Source organism: Amblyomma mixtum, chromosome 2, assembly GCF_055824585.1.
Source record: "Amblyomma mixtum isolate Tamu chromosome 2, ASM5582458v1, whole genome shotgun sequence".
In the NCBI taxonomy this organism is placed as follows: Eukaryota; Metazoa; Arthropoda; class Arachnida; order Ixodida; family Ixodidae; genus Amblyomma; species Amblyomma mixtum.
The window spans coordinates 20,617,528-20,633,873 of NC_143013.1; the positions used below are offsets into that span (position 1 = coordinate 20,617,528).

At 48.2% G+C, this 16,346-nt stretch overlaps 1 protein-coding gene across 2 annotated transcripts in view; it reads right to left on the reverse strand.

Moving 5' to 3' along the window:
• The window catches only part of LOC149358613 (sodium- and chloride-dependent GABA transporter 1-like), a 45,891-nt gene extending 31,585 nt beyond the window's left edge, over positions 1–14,306 (reverse strand). Inside the window, exon 1 of one of the 2 annotated variants that reach the window (XM_089570758.1) lies at positions 13,877–14,306. The gene's annotated coding sequence lies outside the window, so the exon portion shown is untranslated. Of the gene's footprint in view, positions 1–4,871; positions 5,251–13,876 lie in introns of those variants that run through there. The other variant, XM_089570759.1, reaches the window with a different exon arrangement.
• Positions 14,307–16,346: the final 2,040 nt, after the last annotated feature.

Sequence of the window (16,346 nt, forward strand, 5' to 3'; positions counted from 1 at the left end):
ATAAAGAGACGAAACCCATTGTGCACACTCGGGCCTTTCAAAGCGTGAACAAGTGTGGGAGCAACCCGTACCTTTATAAGAGAGAGATGGGGGATTAAAGAAGGATAAAATTTCCACTGGGTCTAGTTGCGGTTGCTAAATCGGTGTCTTCGGAATGGCTGATGTTGAGAGATAATAGCCCGGGGCTTCACGAAGGCGGTAACAATGCGGATTTCGGCAGTTAACCGTCTCTCCCTGTCCACTAAGGATGTCAGGCGGTTAAGAGCAAGCTAGTATGCGTGCCTCCGTGAAAGCCAATAAAACCCTCTATACGTCACATCCGTTGCTGCATGAAAATGCGGAAATGTCATCAAATATTCAGAACGCGCTATCGCGCACGCAGTGTTTTACCTGTGCTTTACGGCACACTATAGTTGACTCCTTTCGACGTGCTTAGTCCATATTTGCGAGGAATTGAGCCGAAAATGACCATTTCGGCGCTGGGCGCGTATGCGTTTCTATAAATAATGGTGTACAATAACGGGAGAGGCAACTTTTCTGGCGTTCGGAAACCACCGAAACCATCAAGCTTTGTTGCCGCCTCCTAAAGGCATTTGAGAGAAAGCGGACAAACATCACGAACGTGTGTGTGGTTCACTCGAGGCATCATCCAAACGGCTTTGTGAGTTTCCCTCGAAAAGGAGGGGGGAGGAAAGCGTGGGCAAATTTTGAAGGCAGCGAGGGACTCTTTCATCCGTTGGACCCGTTTCATTCAATCGGTAGGCACGTACAGTCTCGGCCATAACATTACGGAGGACGCTTCGGCGTCCGAACTCTTGTTACGCCTTATGTAGCTAAAATTAGGAAGTACTTGATGCACATGTTAGGACATGACACTGGTGCGCTCCCTTATGAGCACAAGAAACCACCACACCTCCTCTACTGAACGCGTGAGCAAGTTTCAAAACGCCGAAGCGTGTTGCGTAATACTTTGACCGCACCTGTTCGTGTAACGTGGACCGTAAATTATTCGCGTCGGCAGGCTCGTGAATTACAAGTGGAGCATCCGCGTAGGCTGACATCATCAGGCCCCATTATGGCTCTCTCTTAATTGCCATCGCTAGCGCAAACTCAGTTCCTGACGTCTGCTTTCAGATATGGCGAGCATCAAAGAGGAAGTCAGGATTAGAATGGTTGGCACGGATGAGCGTCATTGGAGAGATGCGTGAAAGATAAAAGAATAGATACCATTCTGGAGCTCGCCCAAGAACAGAAAAATCAAAATTCTACGCGTTTTAGCTCAAAAGCAACGGTTGCGAGAAACACTCCGAGTGTGCGGCGATCACAGCAGCCGTTTTTTAGAGTCCAGGAGTTATTGTTCTCCCAGCGCGCCGTCCTTGTGTCGCACTTGCGTGCTGAGAATTCCGAAAGAGGCGCCTTGAAGCCTTCAGAAGTGAGATGGTACGTGGATTACTGTCTTTGCACATATTTTTGTAAGATAGTACTGACAGCTGTGTGAGACCCTCGTAACCTCACGAGCATTTAGTGATAAGGCAAATGTTTCTAAGGAAAGTGCGGCTGTGCTCAGCCTTAAAGTTATCTGCTAAAAGACACGACACGAATTCTTGCACAGGTATTGTGGGAAACGGCTAACTTCCTTTGATCGAGGTCACTGATGCGTCCATGCGTAATTAAGGCGATGCACTGAGCATAAAACTTGCGGCCCGCTCACACTGCACATTACACCTCTTTAGGGAGTGGTATCATGTTAATTTTTCCATCTTTTTACAATCAAGTGTCACTTCCGGCGCTGCCAACATTTGCTGCATGTTCAAAAAAGAAGTAAAGTGGTTAGTCGGAAGCCTGACTCGAAGTTCTGAGCAGTGAGGAGCGATGATAGTTATTATAAAGGGTGCGAGAAAAGCTCGTGTAGTCAGAAGTGAAGGAAAATGTGTTTGACTGCTCTCATACGCAAAGTGTTTGCAGAACTACTAGCGTTTATCAACCGCGTATGCGGTAACCCGTCCGGATGCTTGCCTCTTGTTCGTAGAAAATGAAAGGTTCTAAATCTTTATTCCCAATTTAAAAAAAAAAACTGCACAATGAATTCTCTCTAGGAGGGAGCCGCCATTATAACTCAGGATAATCTCAGGATTTTCGCAGGTTCATCGCTGGTTTGTCGGATGATATTATAAAGCATTTCTTTGCTCGCCAATGATAACTCCTTCCTCTGTGACTATACGGGGAATAGGGAAAATTAAACAAAATAAAGGAAAAAGAATATCGCTCATATATAGACACTGCCACGCTTGAGGTGGGCACCTATAGCACTCCCAAAGGCGCCAAGAAAAAAAAACGAGGTAAAAAGAAGAGATGCAGCGAATGAAGGGGTTGATGGAATTCTAAGAGAGAAAAGTGAAGCCGGGAAGGATAAACAACTGAGGAAAAAGGGTTGCAAGCGAGCACAGAAAGCAAGCTTCCCCATTAAACACGCAACACGAAACCGGCGCAGGGGAGTCTCCGCAGTTCGTTACGTAAAGCGACCTTCCGACGCGGGTGGCTCGTCTTGACCCATCTCGGGCTCATCTCAGAAGCCTTCAGCGCGACGCCCATTACGGCCCTTTTGCGAGCGCTTCCACGACGCTCACCGGCTCTTCGGGGCACATCGCGCGTAATTGGGATGCTTTGCAAATGGGCGATCAGTGTTAGCGCCGCCAGGAGTGCTGCGGCCGCGCGCGTCGAGAACGTCAAGCTTCGCGTTGTGACGCAAACGCGAGCAATGACCAATTGACAGCCGCCGTCTAGCGGGAGGTATAAGAAGAATGGCGAGAGGAAATTGGGGGACGACCCGATCCGCGGCGTTTCAGATTGTGCTGGCGTGCGCCGATGGAAGCCTGACGTCGGGTGAGCGCCGAGATGCGGACCGTCGTTTCGTTTCGTAACGTTCGCTGCGCGCGTTGCGTATCCATTTCCTCTCATTTCTTTTCCAACCGAAAGTAACAGGGGAGAGGAGGTTCAAGGGAGTGGGCGTGAGCTTCGGCGGCAAGATGGGGCTGGCCTAGAAGCGCGAAGCGGAGCACGAAATTGAGACGATTGGAGGCGGCCGGAGGCTGTCATGTTCTTTGGCAGGGGTTAGATTGTGACGGACGGCCAGACGGCGTCTGTTATGCTGATGTCTACTACGAACACTTGGGCAACATTTGGGATATTCTAGCAACACTTTGAGTGCGACATTCCCGATCCTCTTAAGCACGCTGTTTTCTCAGTTAAATTCATGCGACAATACATTTCGACATCTTTATGAGAAGCTAATAACTACCTTTTCTTTAGCTGCAGTAAAAATGCGCTGAGTTGTCATACTCGGCGCATTTGTGCTACAGCTATGGAATGCCAACTAGCCCCAGTTGTCGCATTGTTAACCTTTTCTTTTCCCGTTATACCTCAAGAGAATTACACAATGTAGACGGGCGGAATGTTGGTAAGGCGTAAGTTTGATTTCTCGCGCTTAGCCGACAGTATTTTCCACTCTAAACGAGGAAAATCACTCTTCCAAAAAAAAACACGCCCGTATTTTTTGCCCCCCGACACGGCACATTGCGTGGTCTGCTCTGTTACTTTGAGACATCTGTTGTCCGGGCACTAAACTAGGCACATTATCCAGAGCACAGTAAAGCAAGATGCAAGAGCTAAGTCAGTAGAGTTTGAAAACAAAATTGTGAAGCGCGCAGTGTAAGATTTCACATTTTTTCAGTTTTTATACCTGCAGTTGTCCGTTTTGGCGCTGTTTTATCGTTATTTTACTCGCTACTTCAACAGTAGCTTTACGTGTGGGTGTGATGACATAACATGGTGTCATACTGCCATAAATGTCAAGCTAGTGTTCCTCTGAACACGAATACGGGGAGGGCAACGACAGCGAGTATGCACTAGATGGGGGGGGGGGGGGGGGGGGGGGGGGGGGGGGGCAGCACAACAGCGTTAGCAATTAAAATCGAGCGAAGAATCGACAGACGTAAGCGATTCCTTTGAAAGCCGGTTCAAAGAAAAAGGGTTACGTAAGATGCAGCCTACTAGCAGCAGTTGGGCTGAGGGCAAGAAATAGCGCTGACTACCTTTAATATATGCATGTGATGCAACAGGGAAATATTTTTTGCTCTCGCTAAAATTTGCGCTACCGTGATTGAGCGAGCGTTTCGACACTTCAAGCCGTCGCCGTTCTGAGCCGAAGTCCTACGTTATGGCACGGTGCGAATTACATAGGTAGCCTGAGTCTAAATCAGGATAATTTTATTAATGCGAAATCATTACTCGGCTCTGTCGCGTCAGCAAAATGTGTCCGCAAATTTTGTCCGCACGATTACGTCGTACTCCGAGGATGGATAAATGTGTGAGAGTGTGATTCTGATACTGTGTGATAAAATGTTAACGTGGGAAAAATTTGGTTCATGAGGTGTAATTAGTTCGTTAATTAAACGCGAAAAAAACGCGAAAAAATACACTTAGACGTCAAAATAGCCATGGACGCCGGTATATATAGTACATGGACATCAGAACAGCCGCGGACGTCGATATAGTATGTGGACGTTTTGCCTTCGCATTGCTCCAACGCGGGTCGCCGCAGTGGTCTCAAAGTTTTTCTTTTTCTGTCACTCTAACACAGTTGCGCAAGGTTTTCCCAAGACAAATACACAAGCGGCCCCAACATCTGACGCCAGCAACGGCGGAGCAAAACTAGCACGCCAAAACGTTGTCGCGCCAAGATAAGTTCAAGAGAGTCACAACCGCGTCCGTATCGCGACGAAGTTTACCTGGTCTTGAGTAACCCTTGTGTTTACAGAGAGCCGGGAAAGAAAAGGAGGGGAAAAAAAAAACATCTCGGAGCCACACTTCACCTTTCGTTTCACCGCAATGCAGAAGATTAGTGCCGTGAAGCGATAACGCCGGTCGACTCCCGCGTCGTCTCTTCCTCAGATCGGTCCGCTTGGCTCCGAAGGGGTCCCACCGCCAATCTCAGCCAATGGCGGGCACCGTGCCCGGTCGGCAGAGGAGACGCGACCTTTCGAACCTCGGTGTGTTGCCAGTACCCGAATGCGACTATGCGCGACAAAGACGCGGGGTGATATGGGCTGCGTGTCGCACCACGTGTAGGCAATAAAAGGCGAGCCACTCCAGGCGGGATCGATTGCACGACGCGCAGGGGCGATTCCAGGGCTGCTGTCTGAGTGCTTCCGCTGGCTCCAGTCCAGGGTGCAAAGGGAATGCCGTCATTGGTTACGAATGGGTGCGTTGATGCAGCTGCGGAGGGCGTCCCTTTCCCCCCCTTTTCCCCCTCCACAACCCACTTGGTGAGCGACCGCGATCGTCAATGGCACGTGCTTGAGTGGCCAGTGTCGAAAGAGAGCGGCGCGCCTTTTATCTCGGTGAGGATTCAGCCGTAAACATTACGTGAAACGGCGTGATCAGCGCGTGTGCGATTCGTTGTATCTCGCCCAGGGCGCAGGTTGTCACCCGGCGTTGGAGAGAGTAAACAAACAGAAAGTTCCCAGACTTTCCTTCTTTCTTCCGGGGCGAACAGAACAAAGCGAGCGACCCCCCCCCCCCCCCCCACCACCACCATTTTTCCACCCCCATCCAGCTATACCTTTAAAAGAAAAAAAAAAGAAAAAAGAAGTGGCTAAGCGCAGAGGAAACAAGAAAAACGGCAGCTCAGGTTTTCACCGTGACGTATGCCCCATACTGTTATGACACCCTGTTGCTCTTTGCACGGACGACTAGGCAGTTGAAATCACCTGCTTCCTTATATCCATTTTAGAATGTTTCAACGGTTTATTCAGCAGGTCGTAAGACGACCTCATGCCTCCCCCTCGACCAGTCTGGGCAGCCTCCTGGATTGCGTGCACAGCGCATGGCATAGCTTTCACTTCTGATACCGGCCCCATACATGTCGCCACCTAATTCTCTATCAGTACAAAACGGTGGCCTTCAAGGAGATGGTCATAGGCATTTTAAAAGGAGGGGTCCAGTGAACTAATTTTCACTCGCTGATCTAGACAGCCGGGATAAAAAAACAAACGAAATTTAAGACTTGCAATAAGAAGCGCAATGCCGGTACTTTCTCTGAAGTATAGCCCCATAAAGACTCTAGACCTTGTGTCCATGAACTAAGCTACGAAAACGTTGGACACCTCCAGAGGAAAAATGAAGCATGTGTAAGGCTAGGAAAGGTGTCTCTGTATGTATACTTTTCCGGTCGCGTTGAGTCACGTCATGTATCAACTTGATCAGATGTTCCTCTATTGTGGATTTATTATTGCGACGAAGAATGCCGTGCTGCCATGACACTTCAACAACACGCTCTTCGGCAGCTTTCATTCAGCAGTTTGCTTTTTAACCGTGGGTAAGGACTGCCATAACATGAACGATTACCATAGGACATAGAGGTTTTAAGAGCAGGCTTCAACAGCCTATGTAAGTCAGTTCAGTGAAGCACTTTTGTACGCTAGTTCCTGTCTAATGTCTAGCGCAGCGAACGCGGCGGCAAAACAGGAACTTCGCACAGACGCGTAAGAGAGGACGCACGTACAGTATGCGCTAACAGACGTTTCCTGCAAACGCCGCTTCAACAACAGGCGGACAAAACAAGAAAGGAGCGCGAAAGCCGAGAGGCTTTTACGTCTAATGCCACGTGACACAATCCTGTCAACTCTTTACCCGAATGTAAACAGCCGTCAGCCTGCGCATGTAATCTGGGTCTCTTTCGCTGTGCCCTTTAAACGTCCAATTTCTCAGTGCTGCTTATCGCACTGCGTTACTTTGATTGCCCCCTAAAACACTGATGCAGAGCAAATGGGAACGCTTGGTGCTTTGCGATGGACCGCGCTGGGGCCCATCCGGACTCCGGTTAGGTTAGGTTATGCTAAACGCAAGGTTAATGTCGCATAACACCGTACAGAGCCAATTACGGAGACCGACTCGTATTTCCCACCGCATGGCATAGCTTACGAGCCGCTGTCGAGGAAGCCTGACTTCTATATACTAGCTGTGATAGCCTTTCTTGCAATTCAAATTAAGCAAAATGTAACAAAAAGCGATAATTTTATTCATTATCATTATGGCATTATTGTATTGACCAAGGCTGAAGTAATGAAGCCGCTGGTGACTCCATGGACAAAGAGGCCTCTGACACGTTAAGTTGGCAGGTCATCATCATCATCATATCATTAGTCTGACTACGCCCACTGCAGGGCGAAGGCCTCTCCCATGTCTCCCCAATTAATCCTGTCATTTGCCAGCTGCGGTCACCCTATCCCCGCAAACTTCTCAATCTCATCTACTGCCCCCTGCTACGTTTGCCTTCTCTTGGAATCCACTCCGTTACCCGTAAGGACCAGCGGTTACCTTGCCTTCGCGTTACATGCCCCGCCCAAGCCCATTTCTTCCTCTAAATTTCGACAGATACAACATATATGTAGAACCGAATAGAAACAGCATCGATTCATAACACTGCAGACTAAGAGCGCATAAAGAACAAAAAAAAAACAGGATAAAAATACGTTATCTTCGTCCTAGTAAACCATAGTCGTCCCTCATCGCGCGATTGTTCGCTTGGTTGACACGCTGCACTCTAAACAGAAAAGAGTAAAAAAGGGAGTAAGCAGTCTTTTTGTGCTCTCTCTTTTATAAAACGGAGCACGCTAGACTTGCACCTGACTCTCTCTTTAGTCTCATAAAGACGTATTCATGGTTAGAGTGTAGGGTAGCGGCGTAAAGCGAAAGCTATACGACCAAATGGAGCCAATCGAAAGACCTTGAAAATGCGAGCGTTTTCAGCTATTGACGTTTTTCCAGTCCGACGAAGTAAGTCTGGACGTTTTCAGTAGACCAGCGCCGCCTTGGTGATCCATGAGGCGCTCATCACCATCGCACACCGAGCCAGTCCGCACCACTGGGTCCATTCGTATACTTCGGGATCTAATAGGTGTTTATTGTTTATTCCTTCCTTCCTTCCTTCCTTGCTCCCTTCCTTCCTTCCTTCCTTCCTTCCTTCCTTCCTTCCTTCCTTCCTTCCTTCCTTCCTTCCTTCCTTCCTTCCTTCCTTCCTTCCTTCCTTCCTTCCTCTTCCTTCCTTCCTCTTCCTTCCTTCCTTCCTCTTCCTTCCTTCCTTCCTTCCTTCCTTCCTTCCTTCCTTCCTTGAAGCTCGCGTGCGCTCTCCTGCCTTCCAACATATATATTATATGGCTCATCGACACGAAAACACAGCGTCGCTCAAAAAGTGGCGGCGTAACAAAACTCATGATTGGTCGTAACGGTGTGACGTCATCAAAGGCGGAAAAACCCGAAATGTTAACCAGTAATAGTCAGGAGTAGTACTTACAATTGCACAAACTACAAACGAATAGAATAGAATTAGAATTGAATCAGAATAGAATTGGAATATCAGTTGAATATAATTCTAATATAATTGGAATAGAATTTTAATATAATTGCAATACTTTCGCATTACTCCCATGTGCCGCCGCGATGGCTCAGTGGTTATGGCACTGGGCTTCTGATCTGAAAGACGCGGGTTCGATCCCGGCCGCGGCGGTCGCGTTCCGATGGAGGCGAAATTCTAGAGGCCCGAGTACTGTGCGATGTCAGTGCACGTTAAAAAACCCCAGGTGGTCGAAATTTCTGGAGCCCTTCACTATGGCGTTCCTCATAACCTGAGTCGCTTTAGGACGTTAAACCCTCATAAACCAAACCATAAACTAAGCATCACTCCCATGTAAGTTCCATAAGTGTCCCCGCTAATTTTTGAGTAAAACTTGTTGCTGAGCTAATTGCTGCGAATCTCTAAGTAATAAATTTCACCTGAACCGCTCAATATGCCAGAAGTGGGAGGTAAAGCGTCGTACCGCAGCATGCCAGCGTTCCATTCACGTGAGTTGTGAGTACATGTGTCGTTAGCTCCAGATAACGTGGTGTCGGAAAAACAGTGAAGATAAGACATCTCCCGGTGAATGAAACGCACGAGAGAAGACCGACAAGTGCAAGCGTTAAGGGCGCAGTTTGGCCATTGTTCAAGGTGTGGCAGAAAGGGTGAGTTGTGAGCAGTTTTTGAGATAAGCGTACAGGAGGAAAGATGCTGGTGTCTGTGGGGAGGGGGAGAAGGGAGCGTGTGTGCTCTTGTTGTGAAACGCAATTTGCGCGTCAGGAATCATCGAATATCCGGCGACGTTATGATCAGCCTCCTATCTTGCCACATGCTCAGACCACAACATGAATTCATGCGAAAAATAACCGAGCGCCCAGTTTTGTAGTTTTGCTGCGTTAGTGAATAAATAAGGTCATAAATTCAGCAGTCTGTTTGAAATTGGATGATAAACGAAAGCTTTGAGCAAAGGTTGTTTTGTTCCAGAATACCACTGCTACTCGTTTTCTCTTTCTGTCGATCGTTTTGTCTAAAAGCTCCACTTTTCCCACTTTCCGGCTACTTTAAGGAAAATGCAGATGTGGGCGCGCAAAGGAAAAGCCAAGCATGAGGCGGCGGTGATTGACGCGCCGCGGTTTCAGCTTGACTGCTGCCACGTTCCCAGCACTGCATGCAGTCTAAAACAAAAAAAGGTGTAAAAAGGGTTTTGCAAAAGAGAGTGCGCTAGAGGGCAGTTTACTCCCTATTTACTCCCGTACAGGCGTATTCGTATTTAAAGTGTAGATGGATGACCCGCAGAGAAAGTTCGCTGAGCGAACCACGAGGGATTCGAACCGCGGGACATTACGACGGGACATAACACGTAGAGCGGCCTCACCCCCACGGCGCACTGCAAAAAGGAGAGAAGATGATGGGGGAGAAAAGAGGGAGGGAATATGCCCTATGGTATTTGCCCTGTCCGCAGTGCAGAGCATCAGAAAAACAAACAAACAAACTGAACAAACAAACAAACTGAACAAGCGCGTTCAAAATCTCTACCTCTTGTACCTTTGTTTTGATGCGGACGTTCCTGCTCCTAAACCGACGGAAGGGAGAGCCAGAGAGAGAGAGAGAGATAAAAAAAAAAAAGGACGGCCTGAAAAACGCCGCCTCAATTAATTTTTCCTCTTGTCCACTGCTGACGTCTCGACAGCTTTTCCGTACAGCCGAGTGCATTCTGTGCGACACCAGTGCAGCTTGTCATGGCAACAGCTGTGTTGTTCAGGACGAAAACGAACTCTAAGCTTCTCGGGATGTTCGTGATCGCCTGTGCTCTTGCCCTGATCAGTGCGACGGTTACGGAAAAAAAATTAATGGCTTGGGTTTACGTGGGTCATGAATAAGTAACTCTTCTTCGCGTTTTCATTAGCGCAGAAATTCAATCTGGGCTCGTTGGTGCATGCAGTTTTAAAAGAGGTGAGTGGAAACGAAACTTTAATACCATAGTGTTCATTGTGATCGACCCACTTAGTACTTGTGCGGCATGCCAGCAAGTGCCACGTGATCGATATTCGACATTTTTTTACGATATTCGATATCGACATTCTCTACTCTGTGACCTCAGAACGGTAACTGAAGTTGTCGACTGCACATTGCTGCCTCGAAGACGCTGCCCTTTGAGTAAATTTGTTAACCACCTGTAATGTCCCACCTGGAATTAAAGAAGAGGGTGCGGACATGAATGGATAACCGATGGTCTTTTAAGATTATTTACTGGATTCCAAGATTAAGGAAATATCTCAAGGAGCGGCACAGGGTACGGTAACAGATGCGATACAAATATTTACAGGAATAGGTTGGTTGCAGCTGGCACAGGACAGGGCCACTTGGAAATAATTGAGAGCTTTGTCCTTCTAGTAGCAGGCCTGTTAATGATGATGATAAGTCCAGACGCTACATCGACGCTGTCTGGTCTCATAGAAGGACTATGGTTAAACTGAACGACCAAAAATGTGTTCGTTAAAAAGAGATAAGTAGAGTACGTAAATGACGTTGCTGAAGTGCATCTATGTTTATTTTTGTTCATTTTCTTCTGTACGCTCAGGGCAAGAACAATTTCTGCGGAACTTGTAGAGTTTTTCACGTTCTTGTTCTGCGAGCATGTACCGAAGTTTTGTTTCCTTTCTCAACGATTAGTGTCAAAGCGACAAACTTTCCCGGAAGAGAACAAAAAGCAGTTTTAAAATGCTGCTGATGAAGACGCATCATTCTTACGTAATACTCAGAACATCTGCTCTGCTTCAGTGACCAAGATATCCTATAGGTCGCTCAAGAGTTCTCACTAATATTTGAATAGTGATTTCCCATCGCGACCGACACTTTGACTTCTGGTCTTGATGTCGTAGGGCCTCTTTCTTTAGCTTTCAATTAAGACGTGCCACAGAAAGCTATTTTTTTTTCGCTTTACATTTCTCTGTTCTGCAATTTCTTTTTCAAAAATTCGTCTCGGAATCCACTCGGAATAATCAAAGCGGCTTAATGCTTGCTAGCATGCAGATGGAGAACAGACGTATTAAGGCGAAAGCCTCTAATGGCTCATACTGTCGTCCGTTAGCAGAGCGTGTCACACCTTTGGCAGCGTGTTAACACGGGAACTAAAAAAGATAGAAGAAAACAAATGGTTGCTTCAGGTAGAGGAGGAAAAAATGAATCCAGAAGCCACGTTTTATGACTTTAGAATAATTAGTTAATTAATTAGAGTCAAAAATGTCAAAAATTGCGTCGAAATAACGCAGACGTCGATATAGCCTCGGGAAAGGAGTGACGTCACATCCACCGGAAGTCGTCACGGCATAGTAAAAAATGTCACAGAATGGTGGGAAGAACGCCGGATTTGTGTCAAATCAGATGGAAAAATGCGTAGTCAAGCGTAATTAACACTTAAGATCCCCGAAAGATGTATAATTTGGGTATCTATTCAGCTCAGGAAACGGTGCGACGTTATATCCACCGGAAGTCGTCACGAAATAGTGTCCTCGACTTTCGCCTCTCAGCACTTTAGTTGCCAAAGTGTCCTCGCAATTTTTAAAATAGTTTCAGAAGGATCAACTGTTCATGCCATATCAGGCACATAGCCGGGTTCTTAATTCCGGGACGGGTCCGAGGTAAACTCTTGGGAGGAATGGAAGCTCAATAAGAGCACTGCTACGAAATTGTGACGAGTGGAGAGCGGGGGAGGGGGGAGGGGGGTGGTGCTGGTCCCCTCGGACCACTCCCTGGGTACGCGCTTGTTTTATATGAATTACTTTTGCACACGGCGCAATGGAAGGTTTCGAAAAAGTTAAAACAGTGGAAACATACGAATTTATTGCGCTACATTTTTTTTTCTTTCAGGACGGAGAGCATTCCCGCCCCTGAGAACTTTACATACATACCTAGGCAGGTTGCGGTACAGTTTTCGATTAGACAGAAAGAGTTCAGCGTGCCACGGGACGCGTTTCCCGACAGCTATGACGTAATTCGGCGAGGAGCCACATCACCGGAAGTGACGGTCGAGAAAAATATTTCCAGTAATTGCGCTCAGCCAAGCACAGACGAGCCAGTGGCATCCCACGAGTCTTCAGTGACGTAATGTGTATTTTGGCAGCCAGGTTTTCTAATTTTAGAGCGGACTTCTCACGCACCGGTTCATTCACACGGCTCTTGAGTAAAAAAAAAAAAAAAAGTCAGCACGAACTAGACTGGGCACAAATGTTACCGCCCCTCACGCAACATTTCTTTTTTTTTTCTGATGATCGGCGTTCCCAGAACACAGCGATAATTGAAAAAAAAAAAAAATCCGAGATTTTTCAGCTGGCAGTGCCACGGGTGTTATCACTGCTAGCTTTCCCGTTAAGATAACTCCATTTAAGAGGAACTGGAACATAAGTGGATGAGAGTTCGATGCTCAGCGTTTCCTTCTCTAAATATATCCCGTACTATACGGTATAAATCTGGCGAGTATCAAGTAAAGAACCGCGAGAGAGCTTACACGCCTGACAATGTTAAAGAAAAACTCGTCCAATTTTAACTGTTCCCCGATGACAGTGATCGCTATTCCGCATGCCGCTACAGCAGATGGAGAGCTGGTTTCCATGACGACGTAGGTCACGTCATTCCGGTTGGCACGTTAAAGAAAGCGCCCTCTACCTTTTCCACACACCCCCTATATGTCAGCCCCACCGGCATAACCCACATGCGAACACTGGAGTTTTTTTATTATGACATATCACGCCAGTGCGAAGCCGTATACCGCATCGACACACCCTCAGACAGCTGTCACCGCTAAACACTCACCTTCGTTACTAGTACTGACGCGATCTCAATATCTTCATTTTCTGAGACAGAACACGTGAACGAAATGCGAATAACTTTGAGATGAGCGTCACTGTCGCATACTTATTAGAAGAGAGAATGCCGCTTATCGGAGGTGCATATTTGTTCAACGGTTAAATAAGCCTAGTGCAGTACCTTTCAAAATGAACGGCGGCTCTTTTTCTAGGCATAATTTATAACGCGCGCTGGAAAACGCACAGCTGCGACCCGGTATCGGAGACCCCGTGCTCTCCCGTTTCCGTGGTTGTGCACCGAACTGCTTCGACGCAGTCACAGAGTGAAATGAATAAAGAGTGTATTCAAATTTCTAGACACAAGGAATAAACATGACGTCGAAAATGGACGTTATAGTCAGTATTTCCTTGTACGGCAACCACCACTACTGTCAGCTATGCGAGGAAACGAAGCTTTAGAGCTGAGATGCAGAGCGGCTTCCTTTTACAAAGCTTTAACACAAGCAAATACGTTAAGGAAAAAACCTTCTACCACAGCAAGCTAAATCTGGTGAGCTGGAGGGCGCGTTAAAACGCGTCGCAGTAGGTGCCGTCTTTCACTGCGAGGACGGAAGAGGAGCAGCTGAAAGAAGCCGAAATGAATTCGGCCAATGGCCGAGGAAAGCTCATTTCTCACCCCGGCGTCTTGGTGTGGCGGTGACTTTTCCCTCCGGGACTTGGATGCGGAAGATGCTGGAGGACGCTGCCTCTCCGGCTGTTGTTCGAGCCGCGATGTGGCGCTAGTCAGGGGCGGCGAACGGCTGATGTCCCGGTCTAGACAGGACAGACAAGACACCTCGCTCACTGTCTGGCGCAGGGTGTACACTAAAGGTGGAGTTAGCAGGTGATGACCCTCGTCGCGGGTTCGACTCTCTCAGTGTACCAGCGGAGCCGGCGCAGGATGAGTGAGTGAGTGAACAGCGGCGTTGCCGTCTTCGCGCAAGTTGAGTTTCCGCGCCCGACAGAGCTCCCCCTCTTGCGTGTGGTTCCGCGCTTGCGCGATCTGCGGACGCTTTTGCGACGCGCCGGTCGGAACAGCGCGCCTTTCTTAGCCGCCGCGATCTGCGAGCTTTGGAAATTTCCACGCTCCGAACACTCCAACTCCATTGGCCGCATCGACGCCGGCGGCGGCGGCCGCGGCCTGCCGCTCCCCCCATCGGACGCGCGGCGAAGCTCCGCTCCATGCCGGCTGCCCGCGTCTCTCTTTCTCTTCCTCCTCTCTCTGTCTCGTATTCCTCCTCGTTCCACCCTCCTTCGCATCCGATGCCCCTTCTCTGACATCTTTTATTTATTATTGCCAGATCTATGCTTTATCCGCTGGCCGAGACCCAGACGGATCTGTTGTTTCGTTGTGTTAAACTGCTTTACATTTTCCCCGCTTTATAATTGCCCCCCCCCCCCCCCCCCCCCCCCCCCCCGCCGTCGCCAGCGTTCTTTTTTTCTATGCCGGCCTGGTGGTTTGGAGGCTGTTGCTTTTGCCCGCTGCATCGCTTGCTGGGTCTGACTGGGTGAGCCTGGGCGTTCGCGGGGTACCGCAGGTCGCACACTGAGCACGTTGGCCGCCTACTTTGCTGCTGGCCGCCGCGGTATTCGCCGTAACCGTCGGCATCGTGTTGAGGCCGTCTACTTAGTTTCGGTCTGCCTTGGTCGAGGTTTCCTGTCCTCCTGAATAAAACTGAGCATCGTTGTCCAAACTACAACTGGCATCATTTAATCAGGCGCGGAGTCTTAAACGCTGATAGGATGTTAGAGCGGGTCGTGATTGGTCAGTGGTGAGTGCCCTCCAACAACAATCCATTATTACGTGCTAACAGTATTGGGAGTTCAGCTTTTGACTGGAAGGGCTCGCGCTAGCTATGAAGCGCTCATACCGTCATAGTTCTTACGTTGGAGGGCATAAAGACGAGGAAATGGCTTGAATAATTCGGATTCAGAATTGTGGTTTGTGCTTGTTGGTGATACACAGCGGAATGAGACAGGACATCCTTTGTCATTTTCACACTGACGAACTTCGGTATGGGACTGTCGAATCAGGAGACGCGCAGTACGAAAGAATGCTTTCGGAAAGATATTATTTAACAGCGTGACTTGACTGACGTATGAGTGTCGCTTGACTGACGACGGGGAATGAAAACGCCACGCAACGAACACGAGACTCAGCGAAGCGCGACTCAGACCAAGGTGAAACCTGAGAATTCAGGAATCCGCTTCCCGATATATAAGACTCTTCGCTCGGCCGTGTAATGTGACGGGTGTTTTTCTCGTGCATGAGGATCGAGCGGTTCTTGGGTAGCAACAGAAAAGGGAGACAAGTACACAGTGCCCGTCGTGAAAAACTTCTTTTACGCGATGCACGTAAAAGTGTCGAACGCGAGTCATGCAACGTGCACCAGGTCGAACAAGCGCTCTTGAAAGTTTTTTCTGCACATTTACATTCACAGCGCTAAAATGTCATACCCTTTGTAAACATCTGGCTAACATTAATACCACTGTTTACTAACAGTTATATATCATATGAAAATTTAGTCCACAGATACTCTGTTGACTTCGGCGTGCACTTAAAACGAACTCTTCGAACAACGAGAACAACGGTAGCTTAGCATTTAACATATATAACGCTACAAATAACGTGCAAGATCCTTCTCAACATAATTCGTGATGATGATGATGATGATGATAATGATGAATTTTAAAGGTATAAGGGCAGCTTTAGCCAAGGAGCGCCATGGCGTAAGATTTTTTCGTTACACAAGGTGCAGTCAGAGAACAGTCACCAAGCATTTCCTCCTAGAGAAGCCGCGCACAGGGCCGGGAGAAAGCTTGTACCCATTGCATCACCGGTAGGTACTCGCCGGCACTGAGGATCGAACTCAGCCCCTCCCGCTTGCGAACGGATGCTCAAACTACTAGACCACTGCTGCAGTGACTGGTAGAACAATACCCATTGCATCACCGGTAGGTACTCGCCGGCACTGAGGATCGAACTCAGCCCCTCCCGCTTGCGAACGGATGCTCAAACTACTAGACCACTGCTGCAGTGACTGGTAGAACAATGGACTTCGGTGGCTGATCGAAAAACAGCTGGCAGTTAAGCACTAAGCTCAAAT